At 44.3% G+C, this 20,799-nt stretch overlaps 1 protein-coding gene across 2 annotated transcripts in view; it reads left to right on the top strand.

Moving 5' to 3' along the window:
- grik5 (glutamate receptor, ionotropic, kainate 5) overlaps window positions 1-20,799 on the top strand; it is a 90,447-nt gene that overhangs the window by 49,734 nt on the left and 19,914 nt on the right. The gene's annotated exons all lie outside the window — the stretch shown is intronic.

Raw genomic sequence — 20,799 nt, forward strand, 5'->3', positions numbered from 1 at the left:
ATGTATTAGCATTTTTGCCATTTAGCCCCAGTTCAAATGGATACGTTTAAGATTTAATTACTTTTTTTTTTACGAATTTCAGTTGCTACGGAATTTGAACTTGAGGAATGCTAGAAAGTGTTAGCAATGGAGTACGAAACTAGCTAACCAGCTAACTAGCGAAAGCAGCTAAGCTGACTATGACTGAGTTATTGATACTTTAGTATATTACAGTTATCTATCTCACAAAATTAAAGAGAATTCCTGCGTTAAGGTTAAAAAAATAACATGTATTAGCATTTTTGCTTTTGCATTTTTTGCCATTTAGCCCCAGTTCAAATGGATACATTTTTTTTTATGAATTTCAGTTGCTATGGAATTTGAACTTGAGGAATGCTAGAAAGTGTTAGCAATGGGATACGAAACCAGCTAACTAGCGAAAGCAGCTAAGCTGACTATGACTGAGTTATTGATATTTTAGTATATTACAGTTATCTATCTCACAAAATTAAAGAGAAATCCTGCCTTAAAGATAAAAAAAACATGTATTAGCATTTTTGCCATTTAGCCCCAGTTCAAATGGATACTTTTAAGTTGTTTTTTTTTCCGAATTTCAGTATGAAACAGCTAACCAGCTAATTAGCTAACTAGCTAAAGCAGCTGGAATGGATGGAGCCGCCCTGTTTACTGGAATTCCAGAATTCCAGTAAACAGGGCGGCGCTGTCTGTGGTAATTAGCGGTTTGCTACTAGCAGAGCGGATGGAGGCTGGGTTGTGGAGCGCTGGAGTACTCCGCCGAGCTGAGTGGACGTACAGGCCCGGCGGGTCCCCTGTGAGGCAGAATCAGAAGTCGTGGGAGTCTGGTGGGGGAGTTGGGTTCTAACTCCGCTCTCTTTTGATGGGGTTGAGGCCAATGGATTTTCCCTGCTCCGGAGCTCCGGGTGCTTCCGGCTCCGCGGCTCCACGTGGACGCTTCGTTTGTGTAGCGGCCAAATCTCAGCGCAACACTCGTCTCCCTGGGCGCCTGAGGTGCCAGCCCGTGATCTCCTGTTCTTTCATTGCTAAATACAGACGAGTGGATGCCTCTCAGACGCCACGCTCGTGTGTGTGTGTGTGTGTGTGTATGTGTGTGTGTGTGTATAAGTGTGGGGGGGCACGTCTTGACCCCTTCACTGATGAACTTTTACATTCAGCATACATGTCAGCTGGCACATCACTGTACGCCAGCCTGCATATATATATATATATACATATATGTGTGTGTGTGTGTGTGTGTGCCTGTGCACATGGGTAGGTTGGTTACCATGGCTTTGTGAGTTAAGTAATCAAACACACACTGTGATCTCTCTCTTTTATTCTATAACCCTACAGTTATATATAGCATCCTCCATCTACTCCCACTCGCCCTCCTCCCTCTCGCTTTCTCTCTCTCTCTCCACACACACACACACACACACACACACACTCTTCACTTTTCTGCGCCTGCCGTCATTCTCTCTCCTGTCCTTCCCTCATTCACTGCCTCTATATTCTCACTGGCTGTCAGTTAGCAGCGTAGTTAAGCGATGCCCACTCACGATCTTTTTCTTCAGAACTTTCCGAGCTTTTCTTGGCCTCTTTTCCACTGCAGGGACGAATGGATCCGAGCGCGGAGGGAATCCGTTCGGGTGGCTTACAAACAGGCCTGAGATCAGTTTTCCTAGCAGTGTTAGCTAACCTTATTTAGGGCCACAGAACTGTTCGGTGGGAGGGCTTAATGGCGTAGGGATCTGCTGATTGGCTCCATATTTGCAATAGGGAGGTCTTAATATATATAAATATAAAATATATCATTTAATATAACATATACACCCTGCAGTGTTAGCCTGACCTGGCTAACAGGCACGTCCAACATGGCTAACGGGCTCATCCAGAATCGCTGCCACAGCCGTCTACCAGGCTCGTACAACATCGCTACTGTGTGGTGTTAGCCCAATCTGGCTAACAGGCATGTCCATCATTGCCAGAATCGCTGCCACAGCCGTCTACCAGGCTCGTCCAACATCGTTACTGTGTGATGTTAGCCCGATTTGGCTAACAGGCTCATCCGACATCCCTACCATGCTGTGTTGGCCTGACCTGGCAAACAGGCTTGTCCAGAACTGCTGCCTCGGGATTAGCGTGGCCTGGCTGCCAGGCTCGTCCAACATCGCTACCTTGCGGTGCTCTGTTCTCTATTGATGTGGTTGAGGCCAATAAATTGGTCCTGCGGGTGCAACATCGCTACCATGCTGTGTTGGCCCAGCCTGGTTAACAGGCTCGTCTAGCATCACTGCCATGGGGTTAAGCACCGCCTGGCTGCCAGGGTCGTCTAACGTTGCTACAGTGCGGTGTTGGCCCAACCTGGCTAACAGGCTTATCCAGAATCGCTGCCACAGGGTTAGCATGCCATCCACCGGAGTGTTAGCGCAGCCCATTTCATTTAATGGAAACTAGCATTTGCTGCAACCTGTCCTAAAGGAGGAGGCTGACGCTTAGACAGCTGGGCCACTCGGAAGCCTGCCTGTTGAATTCTAAAGGATAAAGAGACGTTGTAAAGTGGTTAATAACAAAGAATGTTGGTACATTAACCCACACAGATGTCATAAATGGACCCCAGGGACTGAAATGATGTACAAGAGTAAAAGAAATAGCTTTAACGATTTGGGTTTCAGTTTAATGGCTTATTATCGCTGTTGTAAAAAATAAAAATAGCTTGACGGGAGCTATCAGCTATCAGTGTTCCTGCACAAACTACATTTTTGACGCTAAAATAAGCTAATTGACCCCAAACGAATTACTCCATAATGCCACTGATCTCTAAAGCTGGTTTAAAAGGCTGGGGAAAGTAGCTTATGCCCGTCCCCGGCGCCGCTAATGAAAAACCGTGCGGTATAGAGTCACATTGCTTAACACACACACATGTTTACCACACATCTGCAATATACATGCATCCAAACCTTCAGTCCTGACTCACTGAGCTATGAAACGAGGCTACGCTAATCTTGTATGAAGCGTTAGCGCTCCCATAAACACCCAGTCTTACTGCGTCTCATTCCTCCTAGCATATGGCCAATTAGCATAATGACAACTCGCTGGTGGTCGGCTAACGTTTTAACCATGACACCCTCGCACGGCAGAGCCGTAACCGGCCTTTAATATGCTTGTGGTGCACATGCGAGGAGAGTGTGTGTGTGAGTGTGGGGTGTGGGTGGTCTACAGGCTTAGCCTAGCTTAATTAGCCCTCAGTGAGCTAGCTAACATGTCTTCAACAGGTTTAATAAGGTCCCATTGTGCTGGCTAACAGGTTCCTGCTGTTTTGTCTCGGGGACACTCGACTTCAGTCTGAGTGTGTGTGTGTGTGTGTGTGTGTGTGTGAGTGTGTGGTATTTGTGGAGGTGTGTGTGTATGTGTGTGTGTGTGTATTTCAGTAATTCTGAATCCTGAGGTAAAATATTGCGCTGAGAAATGCTAGCCTGCTCCAAACTAGCTAGCAAGCGCTCATCCAGTCGAGTGTCCGCGTCCTGGTACATGCAGTGCCGTGAAAAAGTGTTAGCCCCCTGCCTGTTTTTACCGAATTTGCACTCGTTTCCAACACTGAATGACGTCACATCTTAAATCAAACACCTAATAATGCAGAAAAGGGACCCGGAGAGGAAAAAGTAATTGCCCCCTTCCTTTCAATAGCTGGTTACATCGCCCCATAGCAGTAATTACCGCATCCAAATGCTTTCTGTAGTTGTTAATTAGTGTCACACAACACTGTGCGTTGTAGGCCTCTAAGCACGAACTGCTTGGTTCAGGTCCTGACACAACATGTCAGTAGGGTTTAGGTTGGTTGATTTTGACTGGGCTGTTCTAAAGGTTTCAATTTTTTAAATTGGGCCTCATCCACCAATAAGGGGTACGCATTGACGTCACATTCTCGCTGGAACCAGTGCCCCATGGACAGCGATGTGCAGCCAGGAACGTCCAGCTACGAGGCAGACGAGGCTCACCCGTGTTTAGAGGGTAAAGGCTTCCAGGACATGGTCCATACTAACAAACTGCACTTGGACAGATGGACCAATGACCTGATGACCTTTTTTTTGGACACAAATCATCCAAGAAGTGACCCCCCCTAAAAAACTTTACTACTGGTCTAGCCATGATCCAGCCATGGTCAGCTCCTCTGGTGCTGCGTTCTCTCTTCACTGTAGCTTCCTGTAGCCACTGCCCAGGTCATCAGATTCAAACCCCTGACTCTGGCCTACAAAGCCAAGACTGGACCAGCCAGTCCCTCCGTACTTGATTGCGATGGTCAAAAGCCTGATCTGCATCAAGAGCCCTTCCAGCTTCAAGTACGGCTCGGCTCGACCCGCCATCCTTTAAGATCCACGGAAGACGAGCGTCCAGATTTTTTTTCTGTCCGGCACCGAAGTGGTGGAACGAACTTTCCCTGGGTGTCCGAACAGCAGAGTCCAACGCTCGCTGTCTTCAAACGCAGACTGAAGACCCTCCTCTTCTGAGAGTGCTCAGGCGAAGAGAAGAGTATTATGGTCTCCATATTGACTTGTGTTTAGTAGAATCTAGAATTTTAGTCTATTCAAACTAGCTGAGGTTCTTCTTGCGTAAACAGTGATGCACTTTCATAAGCTGCTCTGGAGAAGAGCGTCTGCTAAATGCCGTAAATGTAGTTCATGAGCCATCAGACGCAATGAGATCAGTGGCAGAGTTGCACGACGGCATTCGTTGCTAACTAAGAAGAACACAAAGAATCATCTCACCTTCGCTAAAAAAAAAAAAACACCTACAAGACCCTCCTGGAGTTCTGGAGGTACCTGCTCAGCCGACATGCTCATGTGGGGCTCGCATGGTTGAAACATGGGCAAGGTTGGTTCCAGGTGGGCATGGGTTCTGAGTACATATGTTATTACTCGGCTTCCCAAATGGGCCCCATCGTTACAGCCCACCTTTATCTCACAGGGGTCCAATCTAGGAACCGTATGCATGAACCGTGTACAATCCAGATAGGACCCATGTTGAACCCCTCCTGTGGAACCCCTCACTGTGGGGCCAACGTGAAACCCGAGAACAAAACTGTCTAGAACCCAGTTGGGCTGCCCATACAGGCCCCACATGGACATGTTAGTTGATTACATGATCCTCCTGGTGTTCTGGAGCAACCTTGCTTACCATTGATGCTACTATTGACGATATTAACAATGGAGTTGGGTCATGCAACAGGACAATGATACACTGAAGCAAAAAAGAACCATGTGTGTATTAGAGAAATGTGGGAGTGCAGAACATTTTAGGGGTCTAAGGAACCAAAAGGTAAGGTTAAGGTTCTTCGCAGTCACATTTTTCAATCATAAATGGCCTTTTATTTATTTTTTTTGGAAACAAAAGTGGTTCTTTTGTGGCATCGCTTAAGAACCTTTTAAAGCAACTTTATTTCTAAAAATAAAGTGTAGCAGTGTAGCTGAGTGTTGAGGGGCAGCCACTTCAATTTGTAAAATTGATGTTATATATTTTACTGCAAAAACAACAAAAATGATGTATATATTATGATTTATATATATGTAAATATATACATATATATTTATCGTATTATTAAAGCATCAGGTTAAGCATGTTGGGATAATGCCAGGCCGAATCCGTTAAGCGATGCACGGGCAAACCTTGTGAGATTTCTAGGTTTTTTTCTCCTTCACAAGGTTAGGAAAAATCCATAACCTCCCAGGAATATTGGCTCTATGAACTGCTCCACTGAATTGCTCCAAAATCTTTCAAAGCATGAGCGTTTCTCAGTGACCTTCCTATCGAGTCTTTAGATCATAATACGCCTCGCAATCAGGCGTTACTCATCCCACATGCTAATGACTCCAACACACGCTCGCTCAGCGGCGGGCCTAATCCCGACCAGGGAAATCGCTCTCGTTACCTGTAAGGAAGGAAAATGGGGGCACATTTTTTATTCATACCGAGCGAGAGCCGAATGATTTTCCCAAATCGTGGAGCGGAACGGAATGAGAATGAATAAACGCTGGAGACGAGGCGAAAGCAAATTTGTGGAGAAGAGACGAGCTCGCGGAATTCAAACATCGACACAAAAATGAAGCCTCATCCCCAAACAGTACAGCCAGATCCTGCTTCAGCCGCCATCTGCCTCTGCCTCCCTTTCTCCACCTTAATCCTCTTCATCATCATCATCTTCTTCTCCATCCTCTTCTTTTTTTACCATCTTCATCTTATTTTGCTTCCTCTGCTTCTTCTTTAGCTTCTTCCTTACCTCCTTAATCTGCTTCATCCTCATCTTCTTCATCTGCTGTCTCATCTTCTTCTTCATCTGCTCCTTCTTCCTCATCTTCAACTTCATCTACTGCTTCTTCCTCATCTTCTTCTTCATCTACTGCTTCTTCCTCATCTTCAACTTCTTCTTCATCTACTGCTTCATCCTCATCTTCCTCATCTGCTGCCTCATCTACTGCTTCTTCTGCTTTTCCGTAATCGCCTTTATATTCAGCTTCTTCTGCCTTTTCTTCATCATCTGCTTCTTTTGCTTCATCCTCTTCATCGTCTTTTCTTTACTGTCTTGTTCTTCATCATATTTTCCTTTTTTCTCTTCTTTTTCATCTCATCTTCATCTACTGCTTCTTCCTCATCTTCATCTACTGCTTCTTGCTCTTCTTCATCTACTGCTTCTTCCTCATCTTCATCTACTGCTTCTTGCTCTTCTTCATCTACTGCTTCTTCCTCATCTTCTTCATTTGCTGCCTCATCTTCGTCTTCATCTACTGCTTCTTCCTCATCTTCTTCTTCATCTACTGCTTCTTCTTCATCTTCAGCTTCATCTTCATCTACTGCTTCTTCCTCATCTTCTTCTTCATCTACTGCTTCTTCCTCATCTTCTTCTTCATCTACTGCTTCTTCTTCATCTTCATCTTCATCTACTGCTTCTTCCTCATCTTCGTCTTCATCTACTGCTTCTTCCTCATTTTCATCTTCATCTACTGCTTCTTCCTCATCATCTTCTTCATCTACTGCTTCTTCTGCTTTATCTTTTCCTTAATCTTCCTATATTCAGCTTCTTCTGCCTCTTCCTCATCATCTGCTTTATCCGCTTCATCCTCTTCATTGTCTTTATTTTCTTCTTCTTCATCATATTTTTCATTATTTCCTTTTTTCTCTGATTCTGCTTCTTCATTGTCTTCCTCTTCTTCATCTATTGCTTCTTCATCTTCCTCAACTTCGTCTTCTTTATTATCTGCTTCATCCTCATCTTCTTTTCTTATTCTTCATCATGTTTTTCATTATCCTCATCATCGTCTTCCTCTTTCACCTTATTTTTCATCTTCTTCTTCATCTGCTGCCTCATCTTCATCTACTGCTTCTTCTGCTTCATCTTTTCCTTAATCTCCTTTATATTCAGCTTCTTCTGCCTCTTCTTCATCATCTGCTTCATCCGCTTCATCCTCTTCATCGTCTGTATTTTACTGTCTAATTCTTCTTCTACATATTTTTCATTATTTCATTTTTTTCTCTTGTTCAGCCAATTTTTCATCTTTTTCATCTTCTTCCTCATGCCTTTCTTTTACCATCTTCATGTTTCCTCATGCCAACATCTGCTTCTTCATCTTCCTCAAAATCTGATTCTTCATCTCCCTCAATTTCTGCTTTTTCATCTTCCTCAACTCCTCAGCATCTTCTTTATTATCTGCTTCATCCTCATCTTCTTTTCTTTACCATCTTTTCCTTCATCATGTTCTTCATTATCCTCATCATCATCCTCTTTCACCTTATTTTTCATCTTGTTCTTCAACTTCAACTTCTTTTTCATCCACTGCTTCTTCCTCATCTTCATCCACTGCTTCTTCATCATCTTCATCCACTGCTTCTTCTGCTTTATTGTTTTCTTCATCTCCTTTATATTCAGCTTCTTCTACTCTTCTTCCTTCTTCTGCTTTTTCTTCATCATCTGCTTCATCATGGTCTTCATCATTTCCTTGATTATCTTCTTTCTCTTTTAGCTTGTTTTTCATCTTCTTCATCATGGTCTTCATCATCCTTCATCTTTTCCATCTTTAGCTTTTGCGTCGTCATATCAATCAGTCAATCAATCAATCAGTCAATCATCTTCTTCTTCTTTATTATCTGCTTCTTCTATCCTCATCTTCTGTTATTCTTAATTTTCATTATAATCTTCATCATCCTCTTTCTCTTTCACCTTTCACCTACTTTATCTACTGCTTTTTCTTCATCTTCTTTATGGTCTTCTTCTTCATCTTAAACTCTTCTTCTTATTCTTCTTCTTCTTCATCTTCTCCTCCTTTGTCTTCTCTTCTTCTCTCCCATCCCCCTAATCTCTTTCTCTTACATTATCTGTTGCCACAGCAGCAAAGGCTGACTCTGAGAGACAGAGAGAGAGAGAGAGAGAGAGAGAGAGACAGCGAGAAAGAGCAAATGTCATCTGACTCATTTAATGTAGGAACTCTGTGTCAAATGTGTGTGGGTTAGGGCTCGAGTGTCTTAGAGAAGATATCGTCAGAGAGAGAGAGAGAGAGAGAGAGAGCGGGAGAATTAACGTCACACTGAATCAGTGAATGGTTTGGGTTGTGTATCCAGAGCTGAGCTCATGTTTGTCTCCTGTGTAAACTGGAATACTGTTTCAGAGGACGGTGGAGCGACACAGTGTGACCAGCAGAGATCTTCTCTCTCTCTCTGTCTCTCTCTCTCTCTGCTCTACAGGCAGATGTTCCTCACCAGTCTTCACAGGAACAGCCTAAAACAGCCTTCTTCATCCTCTCTGTTCTCCTGCAGGTTCTCCTTCATTCTTCTGCTTTTCTATATCTCTTCATTTTCTTCATCTTCTCCATCTTCTTCTTCTTCTTCTATATCTTCTTCTTCATCTTCTACATCTTCTCCATCTTCTTCTTCTTCATCTTCTCCATTATCTCCATCTTCTTCTTCTTCATTTTCTTCCTCATCTTCTTCTTCTTCATCTTCTACACATTATCTTTTTCATCTTCTACATCTTTTCCATATTCTTTTTCTTCATCTTCTACATTTTCTCCATCTTCTACATCTTCTCCATTTTCTTCATCTTCTAGATCTTCCTCATCTTTTTTCATCTTCTTCTACATCTTTTCCATCTTCTCAATTTTCTCCATTTTAATCTTCTCCATCTTTTTCATCTCCTACAGCTTCTTCATCTTCTTCTCCATCTTCTTTATCTTCTACATCTTCCTCTTCCTCCATCTTCTTCTTCTTCTTCTTCTTCTTCTGGGCTCAACTTGAGCCTGATGTTGTATTCAAGCTAAGTAGTGGAAGCCTACACACCCCACCTCAAACCTTTGTCCCTTTACCATTCCTCGGCTGATCACCCAGGTTCCTGATCAGGGCCAAACCTAAATCAGACTTTCCCCCAAACTGCGGCTTTAACGTCATGTGACCAGCCTCTCAGTTCCTCCACGGCTTCACTGTGATCTCCCTGGAAGTCAGATCAGGTCCGGATCAAGGGCCGCTTTAATAGCGCTGTGTGTTAAATGGGGCTTTCGGCACACCCATAATCTGTATTCATCACCTTAATGACACCGAGCGTCTCTCCCTCAGCGCACCTGCGCGGAACAAAATGAAATATTTAACTAGCATTAGCCTCATTTGTAACCCAGCTATCAGGAACCCAGCTTCCCAATCCTCTGAAGACGTCTAATCTTGGTCAGTTGCAGCGGCACACCTGGCTGGTGTTTTGAGGAGCTGAGAGCTGGCTGGCTAATGTTAGCTAGATGTTAACTACTCTAGAGGATGTAGGCTAGATGTTAACTACTCTAGAGGATGTAGGCTAGATGTTAACCACTCTAGCTCATGTTAAAAAGATGTTAACTGCTTTAGCTGACGTTAGATACATTCTCTAGATCATGATAGGTAGATGTTTGACTAATCTGGATGATGTTAGCTAGATGTTAACTACTCTAGAGGATGTAGGCTAGATGTTAACCACTCTAGCTCGTGTTAAAAAGATGTTAACTGCTTTAGCTGACGTTAGATACATTCTCTAGATCATGTTAGGTAGATGTTTGACTAATCTGGATGATGTTAGCTAGATGTTAACTACTCTAGAGGATGTAGGCTAGATGTTAACCACTCTAGCTCGTGTTAAAAAGATGTTAACTGCTTTAGCTGACGTTAGATACATTCTCTAGATCATGTTAGGTAGATGTTTGACTAATCTGGATGATGTTAGCTAGATGTTAACTACTCTAGAGGATGTAGGCTAGATGTTAACCACTCTAGCTCGTGTTAAAAAGATGTTAACTGCTTTAGCTGACATTAGATACATTCTCTAGATCATGTTAGGTAGATGTTTGACTAATCTGGATGATGTTAGCTAGATGTTAGCTACTCTAGAGGTTTTACCTAGATGTTATTTATTCTAGCTGATATTATGTAGAGGTTATACATCTTATGTTAGGTAGATGTTAACTACTCCAGCTGGTGTTAGATCAATTCTCTAGCTAATGTTAGCTAGATGTTACAAATATGTTAAGTAATCTAGTTGATGTTAGAGAAATTCACTAGTTGATGTTAGGCAGATGTTGACTAATCTGGCTGATGTTAGGTTGATGTTAACTACTCCATCTGATGTTAGATAAATACTCAAACTAATGTTAGCTAGATGTTAGCTGGATATTAGCATAAATAGATATTAACTACTCTAGCTGATGTTAGATACATTCTCTAGATCATGTTAGGTAGATGTTGACTAATCTGGATGATGTCAGATAGATGTTAAATCTTTCAATAATGCTAATGCTAATAAGTCTTTCAATATTAATATGATGTTAGCTGGATGCTAACTACACTAGCTAATGTATACTAGATGTGAACTGCTTTAGCCAATGCCAGACAAACGCTAACTAGATGCTGACTACTCCAGCTGAATTAGAGCTGCCTTGCATCAGGAATTCTGAGGCCTCCGTAATGTACGTAGCGCAACCAGTGGTTACAGATGGAGGCAGTTGTCAGGGACAACGGGTCGCCGGCGAGGACTAGGAGTGAGTTGCATGTGAAGGCTGCATTAATTGCGCTGTGCGAGGAGCAGAATTTATTATCTTATGCGGCAAACACAGGATCATACGAAAACATCCTCAGGACAACAGCGCACTGCAGCGTGCAGCGCACATGCTAGCAAGTCCAGTGTGTGTGACTGTGAGCGTGAGACTGAGAGAGAGAGAGAGAGAGAGAGAGAGAGAGGGAAAGAGAGGTCCAGACAGATCAGAGAATGTCACATGGCCGTAGTGCATCCCAGGACATACAGACCCGGTGTCCTTGCTGGCCTCGCTGTCAAAACTCTCAAGGACTGAACTGAATGTCTCTGGGCTTCGCGCTGTACGTCAGCTGATCTGCGCAGGCTCCGCCCACAAGCATGTTGTTTCTGAGCTAGTGTCGGACAAACCCACTCCTCCTGCAGAAGACCCCTCCTCGGACGTCTTGTTTGGGTTGGGGGACTTTGGGCGAGACAGGGAAACACCTTCATCTTGCGCCATCTTGATTTTTTACAGATGATTTAGATGTTGATGGAATCCGTTCCTCTCTCTACCAGTGAAATGTTCCCCTGCTAAGGCATGATCCATCCACCCGCCTAACAGTTGCCTGGTGTTCTTATCATGATAAATATATAAATATATATTATATTATATTATATATTATATATTCTGCACCCTTTTAATTATTGCGGCCAAAAAGTCAAATTTTTCCCCTTCGTCTGTTTACAGGCCTTGTTTGTGAAATGTCCAGAGGCTTTTTCCAACTTTCTAATAGATGCTAACTAGATGTTAACTACTCTAGCCGATGTTAACTAGATGTTAACTACTCTAGCCGATGTTAACTAGATGTTAACTACTCTAGCTGATGTTAACTAGATGTTAACTACTCTAGCCGATGTTAACTAGATGTTAACTACTCTAGCTGATGTTAATTAGATGTTAACTACTCTAGCTGATGTTAGGTAGATGTTAACTACTCTAGCTGATGTTAACTAGATGTTAACTACTCTAGCTGATGTTAGACAAATTCTCTGGCTGATGTTGGGCAGATGTTAACTACTCTAGCCGATGTTAACTAGATGTTAACTACTCTAGCTGATGTTAACTAGATGTTAACTACTCTAGCTGATGTTAGACAAATTCTCTGGCTGATGTTGGGCAGATGTTAACTACTCTAGCTGATGTTAACTAGATGTTAACTATTCTAGCCGATGTTAACCAGATGTTAACTACTCTAGCTGATGTTAACTAGATGTTAACTACTCTAGCTGATGTTAGACAAATTCTCTGGCTGATGTTAGGTAGATGTTAACTACTCTAGCCGATGTTAACTACTCTAGCCGATGTTAACCAGATGTTAACTACTCTAGCTGATGTTAACTAGATGTTAACTACTCTAGCTGATGTTAGACAAATTCTCTGGCTGATGTTAGGTAGATGTTAACTACTCTAGCCGATGTTAACTACTCTAGCTGATGTTAACTAGATGTTAACTAGTCTAGCAGATGTTAGGTAGATGTTAAGTACTCTAGCTAATGTTAACTAAATGTTAACTATTCTAGCTGATGTTAACTAGATGTTAACTGCTCTAATTTTAGATATATGTTTGCTATCTTTTTGCTCATTGCGGCCAGAAAGTTCAATTATACCTTCGTCCACCCTCGGATCTTGTTTGCAAAATGTTCAGAGGCTTGTTTCGACGTTCTTTTGACGTTCTACGATGCCCAGGAAATAGTGGGTAAGAAGACGAATGAAAGAATCTGACCAAGAAGACGAGTCCCTGACCAGGAAGACGTGGAAAAGAACCCGGATGGATGAAGAGTCCCAGGCAAGGAAGCAAAATGGTTGCTGGAGTTGTTGGACAAAGCAGAGTGTAGGTGTGAGGCGGAGGGGAGGAATAGAGTGAGGGGTTGAAAAGGTGGAACGAGGACTGCAGGCGGAAAGGACGCCTGAGTGAGGACGGGAGGGCTGAGGGACAGGCTGTCAGAGAGTGAGTGTCCTGACAGAAAGACAAGAGATGGAGAAGAGAGAGGAAGAGACAGAGAGACTTCTGACTGAGAGAAGGCTCGGCATGAGTGTGTGTGTGTGTGTGTGTGTGTGTGTGTGTGTGTGTGTTTCCTGCTGACTCCAGACATTCTTTGACACGTTAGAAGATTTTATTGAGCTCTCGCAGCATCTTCCTACGGAAAGCTGGAAGGGTCGTAGCACAGCCAGCCTCAGCCTCTGATGCTCCACCCACAGAGTTCTACACACTGTCTGATGTATATTGAGCGCCTAAATTGCAGCTTACGTTCCGGGCCGGGTTTCCCAGAAGGCATTGCATCGGAAAAAATGTAATTCTGTCATTCCCGGAGAATTCCGTACGTGGGACTGACCATCCGTGAACCTCGAACCTCGTTGTTCCTCTAGACGTTCTTCAGAAGGACGTCCAGAAGAGAGCTGGAAAACAGGTCAATTCCAAAACTCCCAAACTGTTACATCACAGTCTTGACTCATTATTTACACCCCCAAACATAAACAACATAAACTCCGCCCACTAGAGGACGCTATCGGCAAAGCCGTTTGCGTTAAGGCTTGGTGCGTGTGTGGGGGAGGGGAGGGGGGTGATGTCCATTTTGGTGGTGTAAATATTAATGTGTCAAGACTGTGATGTAACAGTTTTGGGGTTTTGGGATCGGCCCCTTGTTGATTACTTAAGCTGATGTCAGCTAGATGTTAACTACTTTAGCTAATTTTAGATGTATGTTCGCTACTCTTGCTGTTAATTAGATGTTAACTACTCTAGCTGATGTCAGCTAGATGTTAGCCACTTTAGCTAATTTTAGATGTATGTTCGCTACTCTTGCTGTTAATTAGATGTTAACTACTCTAGCTGATGTCAGCTAGATGTTAGCCACTTTAGCTGATTTTAGATATATGTTCACTACTCTAGATGTCAGCTAGATTTTAGCCACTTTAGCTAATTGTAGATGTATGTTCGCTCCTCTTGATGTCAGCTAGATGTTAACCACTTTAGCTAATTTTAGATAAATGTTCGCTACTCTTGCTGTTAACTAGATGTTAACTACTCTAGCTCTAGCTACTTCTTCCGAAGTTGCCGTTTGCGTTAAGCCTCGACAGGCTTGTTGGGGGGGGGGTAATGTACATTTTGGTGGTGTAAATATTAATGTATCAAGACTGTGATGTAACAGTTTTGGGGTTTTGGGATCGGCCCTTTTTACAGCTCCATTTTGGGCGATTTTCCGGATGTTTGCTCATTCCGGATGTTCTTACAAATGAGGAACGACGGTGTCCGAGGAACTTTGGTCATTTAGCCAAAGAAAAAAAAAACTGACATGGAAGAAAAGGAAGTAAAGACGTTGCTCTCGCTTTCGGTCGATTCTGGCGTCTCCGAAGTCTGCCTGAACCTGCCAGGGCTGGCTACCGCAGTGTGGCGGAGAGCGGCGCCTTTGATGCGAGGCTTAAAATGCGTATTCCACATACGTGCTCCGCAATCCCAATCAATTAAGTCGGAATGATGCGCGCTGCTATTATTGTAACTGTCAGATCCGCTTCTTCCCGACAAAGACGGAGAAACAAATGAATTGCCAGCTATCTACTCCTCCCATCCCCTGAGGCTGCCTCCCTCTCTCTCTCCCTCGCTCGCCCTCTCTCTCTCTGTTGATAATTACGGTGGCCGATTTTCCGCTTTCCATGCTCTCACAAAAAAGCATCTGCAGGCTGCCAAGTGTGCAGCAGATTCTCTCTCTCTCTTTCCTACACACACACACATAATCAAGAAGGAAGGAAGGGTGTGTGTGTGGGGGGGGTGTAGAAGAGGTATATCTGCATTTATTGGTCAGTGTTTCTGGACGACACACACACTCTCACACACGTTTACACACACACCGGACACTGACGCATCACGGACTCGGGCCTATCTTTAGCCCTGGGGGAAATAAATCTAGCTTGTTCTCTGAAGGTCAGACTCAAACGTGCATGTGTGTGTGTGTGTGTGTGTGTGTATAATAGCAGGCATCAGGTGTAAATGGGCCTGGCTGTGATTTCCCTGTGCTGCCGTTCGGGGTCAGAGGTCACCTTGAGGGTGTGGCCTGGTCATTTGGCTGTCACTGGAGTCGCTAGATCTGACTCCGACACCCACCACCCACTGCTTAGTCAGCCACGCCGTCCCGCGGATCCCTGGGAAAAAGGTTTAATCCATATGCGCTGTGGACCGTCGCTTGCAGTGTTAAAGGGGACGTCCACCAAGGTTTCAGAATTCCTGTAAAATTCAATTATCACAACATAAACAGCCCCTCCGAAGGATTTTGGTGTGAAGTGCTTTGCGGTAGAGAAACGGACCCGCTCGGATTCCCTTACAGTGGTGGGGAATGGAACCAGGCGTCAGCATGACTACCACACAACACAGCCATTTTAGCTGCTCCAGATCAGCCCGCAAACCTGCAAAACATGTCTTCTGAGAGTTATATGCAGTGTTGATGATGGTAGAATAGTGTTAAATAATACAAAATAAAAAAAACAGTTAATGGGACTATTTTCCGTATAACATCCTGCACATATCTGTCTACTACATATGAATTTTTTAGTTGTGTTTTTTACTCCAAACGAATGTCAACCAGTGTCTCGGTCACTAGACTCAGCATTCAGAAGTATTCGGTGTATTAGCTTTCTGTTAAAGAGCGTTAAACTTTGCGGACGTCTGGTTCCATTCTCACCACCTCTGTGAAGAATTCTAACTGGGTAAGATACTTGGTAAGCTCTTTTTCCAGCTGATGTTCGACTGAACGGATGGATGTTGGATGGTGTATTTATGTATTTTCTACTCCAGATGAGCCTTGAGAGTTAAACTGACTCTAACGTACACTGTGGACAAAAGTATTGGGACACCTGCTCATTCATTGTTTCCTCCAACATCAAGGGTATTAAAAATACAGCTTATGCTGCTTTTCTAAGAGTAACTGTCTCTACTGTCCAGGGGGTTGCTTTGAGAAGAGCATTGCTGTGAGGATTTGATAGCATTCGGCGATTGCAAGAGCGTCAGTGAGGTCATCATCCCACCTCATCGCGGACTCCCCGAACTTCCCTTTTCCGTCCAAAAGTACTGGATGGAGCTCCGCCTTCATGCCAGAGAACACAGTCATTTCCACTGCTCCACAGCTCAACACATGCCCCGCTAGCCCACGCCTGGCATTAGTTGGCACGGTGCCAATAGGTTCACGTCCTGTTCTGTGTGCAGTACCTCTCCACAGGGACTAGACAAGCTGTGGGTGTGTGAAATCAGTAGCTGCAATCCAAAGTACTTGCATGCATTCATTAGAAGGGGTGTCCACAAACTTTTTTCTCAACATTTCTGCAATTTTAAGCCCCTAAAAAGATCATATTTCCCCGCAATGGACCGGAAAGGCTGTGATACATACGTTTACCTGTTCAGAGAACAGTCAGCGTTCAGTGGAAGGGCTCGTTTGGAGGCCGTTCCGGTGAGACATCAGTCCAGTTAACACTCTTTTCGGTTAAAGCGCCGAACATCATTATGACCTTGCCGAATGACTGTGCATTGTGCTGGTTGGATGCCATCTATATGCATTCCCAGCATTCTCTGCGCTCTCCGTAGCGCTACATTAGTTTTCATTTGCATACAGACGGCGGATCCCATTCAACTAACCACATGTGCGCTAATTAGCACGCGTGCCCAGATTCCGAGTGCACTTCTGCAGTTAGCGCTGGGACTGGGGTGGGTAGGCGAGGCGGTGGAGGGGATGGAGGTGTGTGTGTGTGAGGGGGGGGCGGGGGGGGGGTTGTGCACAACTCTGCAGGCTATTGAATTCCTGTTTGAAAAGTATTGCCGATAAAGCTTTCACTGCTGTCTCGCTCTGTGAACGTGCATGCATGTGTGTGTGTGTGTGTGTGTGTGTGTGTGTGCTGCGCTGTTGTAACAGATGTCAGCGGACATCTGTGTTGACCTTCCTTGTGTACTTGAGGAGACGAGATTTGGAATGGAGGCTTTATGGACTAGACTGCCATATGACAACAGATCAGGCCTGGCGGGCCTGCTGGAGGACCACCTGGCTCCAGCGACCTCAGCTCAATAGAGGGGTCAGGTTTGTCGGGTTCACAGCGGCCTACCTTTGTCCCATGTGTGGTAACTCAGAGACGTTGGAAGTTAAGCGGTGAGTTAAGCTGGGCTGTGCGTACGATCCGAGGCCTAGCCCGCGTTGGAGTTCAGCACCTCCCCGACCCGGCTGAGACCCAGGGCAACTCCACCAGCCTCTCAGAATTTCTTTAAATGAAATGATCAAGATGTAAACTGTTTTCAGTACTGACGCACTGTTTTCAGTACTGACCGCACTGTTTTTAGTACTGACGCACTGTTTTCAGTACTGACCGCACTGTTTTCAGTACTGACGCACTGTTTTCAGTACTGACCGCACTGTTTTTAGTACTGACGCACTGTTTTCAGTACTGACCGCACTGTTTTCAGTACTGACGCACTGTTTTTAGTACTGACGCACTGTTTTCAGTACTGACCGCACTGTTTTTAGTACTGACCGCACTGTTTTCAGTACTGACGCACTGTTTTTAGTACTGACGCACTGTTTTCAGTACTGACCGCACTGTTTTTAGTACTGACGCACTGTTTTCAGTACTGACGCACTGTTTTCAGTACTGACGCACTGTTTTTAGTACTGACGCACTGTTTTCAGTACTGACACACTGTTTTTGGTAGTAATAGCACTATTTTCAGTATTGGCCGCACTATTGTGAGTTTTGACGGCAGTGTTTTTGGTAGTAATAGCACTATTTTGGTGGTGGTGACAGCACTGTTTTCAGTGCCGATGGTGCTGTTTTTGTTAGCGATGTTATTTTCAGCAGTGAAGGCACTGTTTTCGGGAGACCCTTACAACACTGTACCAACTGTTAAGCATGGTGGCAGTAGTGGTTTTTAGGGCCTGTTCCGCTGCCGGTAGAACTGGTACATGGAATGATGAAGAAGGAGGTTGTTGATCGGTCATAATGAACTGAGTGGATGTCTGTCCTCCACGATGGACACTGTCAGGCCCAATACTGTCCCCCCGTATCTGTTTAGTATGGTTCTCAGTGGACTGGGAGATTTCTGAACCTGTTTCAGAACCACGGCTACTTTCTAAAAGCAATTAAATTCGCATCATCTGCTGCACGCATGGGTTAGCTTTCAGAAGGCAGAAGCAAACAAGAGGAAAAAGTGAACAAACACCGGCTTGTTTTTCTTCTGGTTTCATTTGTGTTACAGAATCCCAGAGCGCACAGCAGGCATTATTACAGCACTTAAAGGCCCGGTTTCTCAGACAGGGATTAAGGCTAGCCTTTCAACGGGAAATCTCCATTCATAATTGAAGTAGTTCGAGACTAGCCTTAATCTCTGCCTGGGGAATTCAGCCCAAGGTGTTTAACTTAAAATGTTCGTTATAGAAAAAACGAAGATGCCCACGCCCGCGCCATAATGTCGGAGGGGGCTGGGCGTCTGGGGCTGACTTCGGGCCGGAGTTCAGGTGGCTTCTACTACTATTTTGATTGACAAGTGGAGCTAGAACTTACGGACAAGACCTAAGGGAGTTAAAGGGAGAAGATGGTGTTGGGGGTAGGTGATTGGACGTTAGATGAGAAGAGGAGAGGAGGAGCTTCAGGGTTATGTTGCTCCTCCCCTAGAAAATGCAACCGAAAAGACTGAGTATTGTCTCAAAGGAGGCTGAATACTCCCTAAACACCCCCTCCACCCGCCTCCACCCGCATCCACACACCCCTTAAACAGTCTGGAGAGTGCTTTCCAAAACATACAAGTAGGGACAGCTTTCGGAATGTGTGTGTATTAGTGTTTAGGCCTCACAGCAGGTAGCGGAGTTCATTTCAGTCATTACTGCCCAATTACGGCGGCCAGCGTAGTGTTCAGAAACCGAGCCCCACATGAGCAGTGGCGTGATGTTGTTGAATCTATACTGACGCGGTCACCCCAATTAGATTCCCAAATAGCATGCAGAACCTCCTTCAGCAGAGCACACACACACACACACACATACACAGCCTGTGTCTAGTCCCTGTAGAAACCTACCGCCAGAGCAGAGCAGAGGCCTTCTGGAGCAGATAGAGGGGTATAAACCCCCCCCCCCCTCACTAGCGCTCTGAGTGCCGCTTAGTGCAATCAAATCCTCACAGCAATGCTTCTTGCATGGACGGTAGCAACGGCAGAGAGGCAGTGGTAGCTCCGTGGTTAAAGCACTGGACTGTTGTTGACAGGGTTGTGGGTTCGATACCACTGTTGGGCTCCTAAGCAAGGCTGCATTGGAGGCTGGTGTGTGTTTGTGCTCAGTTGGGTGGAAGAGCGTTAGGGAGGTCAGGGAGTGTCCAACACAAATGGTGATTGTGGTTGTCTTTGCAAAAACAATGAATGAGCTGGCGTCCCAATACTTTTGTCATTGAATCTTCCCTTGTATCCAGCGTATATTTCCCACCAGGCCTTCATGAGATGTGTGCCTATATGACCGATTCAGATCAGATCAGATTTGTGCATGGGACATTGGTGTTGGTGCCACGGTATTTGACCTCTGACCTGCAATGCAGCAAAGGTTAACTTATTGCTCCATTAAATTGTATATGCCGTAAACGCAGCCTCTGTTTGAGAGGGGCAGTTTTATTGGGAGACTGATGAAGAGATGTGTGCATTAAGTACTTGATGAATCTGTAGGCTACAGACAGCAACTGTGTGTTTGTACATTTGTCTTTCAGCTTACTTACTCACTTGTACGGTGCAGCGTGATGTATATCCCGTTCCAAGCAACCCATCTGTTTATCTCCTCGCCCGTTTCCAGGCATCCTTAATTACATCTTCATTTATAGTGCTCATCATTGTCTTACTTTCAGTGTTGGTTTTCCTCCTCCTTCATTATTCTGTCACAGCCCCAGAGTGTGATGCTACCACCGCCATGCTTAACAGTCGGTACAGTGCTCTTAGAGTTGGATGCCTAAGCTTTATTCCTCCAAAAGTCTTTGTCCATAAAACTTTCTGCAATAGGCTTCTTCTTTATCCCTCGGGGTACAGCAGCAAACTGGAGCAGAGGCATCTTTCTTGGATGACAGCTTCTGTCATGAATGCTGTCAATCAAATGATTTTTATTAATAAAACTAAGTCCATAGATAAGTAAGGCACCACGACTTGGAAACAAGGACCTTAAGTCATGGGCATGTCTTAGTAAGGTGTGGGAATAAGATGATTAAGTCATGGCCACAACTTAGTAAGGCATAAGAACAAGATCCCAAGTCATGGCCACAACTTAATTAGGCATAAGAACAAGATCCTAAGTCATGGCCACAACTTAAAAAGGTGTGGGAATGAGATAATTAAGTCATGGGTATGACTTAATAAGGCGTAGGATTGAGATAATTAAGTCATGGCCACAACTTAATTAGGCGTGGGAACACGATCTTAAATCATGGCCACAACTAAGTAAGGTGTGGGAATGAGATCCTAAGTCATGGTCATGACTTAGCAAAGAATAGGAATACGATGATTAAGTCATGGCCACAACTTATTAAGGCATAAGAATAAAATCATTAAATCATGATCATGACTTAATAAGGCATCGAGATCCTAAGTCATGGCCACGACTTAGCAAGCCCAGATTTTGTTCCCACACCTTACTAAGATGTAGCTACGACTTAATTGTTTTTTTTTTCTCAACAGGACGTTGAGAGTTTGTATGTCTGTGTGTGTAGAAGCTTATTGATGCTAACATTACCTCCTTTG

The sequence above is a fragment of the Salminus brasiliensis genome, chromosome 5, assembly GCF_030463535.1.
Source record: "Salminus brasiliensis chromosome 5, fSalBra1.hap2, whole genome shotgun sequence".
NCBI classification, from domain to species: domain Eukaryota; kingdom Metazoa; phylum Chordata; class Actinopteri; order Characiformes; family Bryconidae; genus Salminus; species Salminus brasiliensis.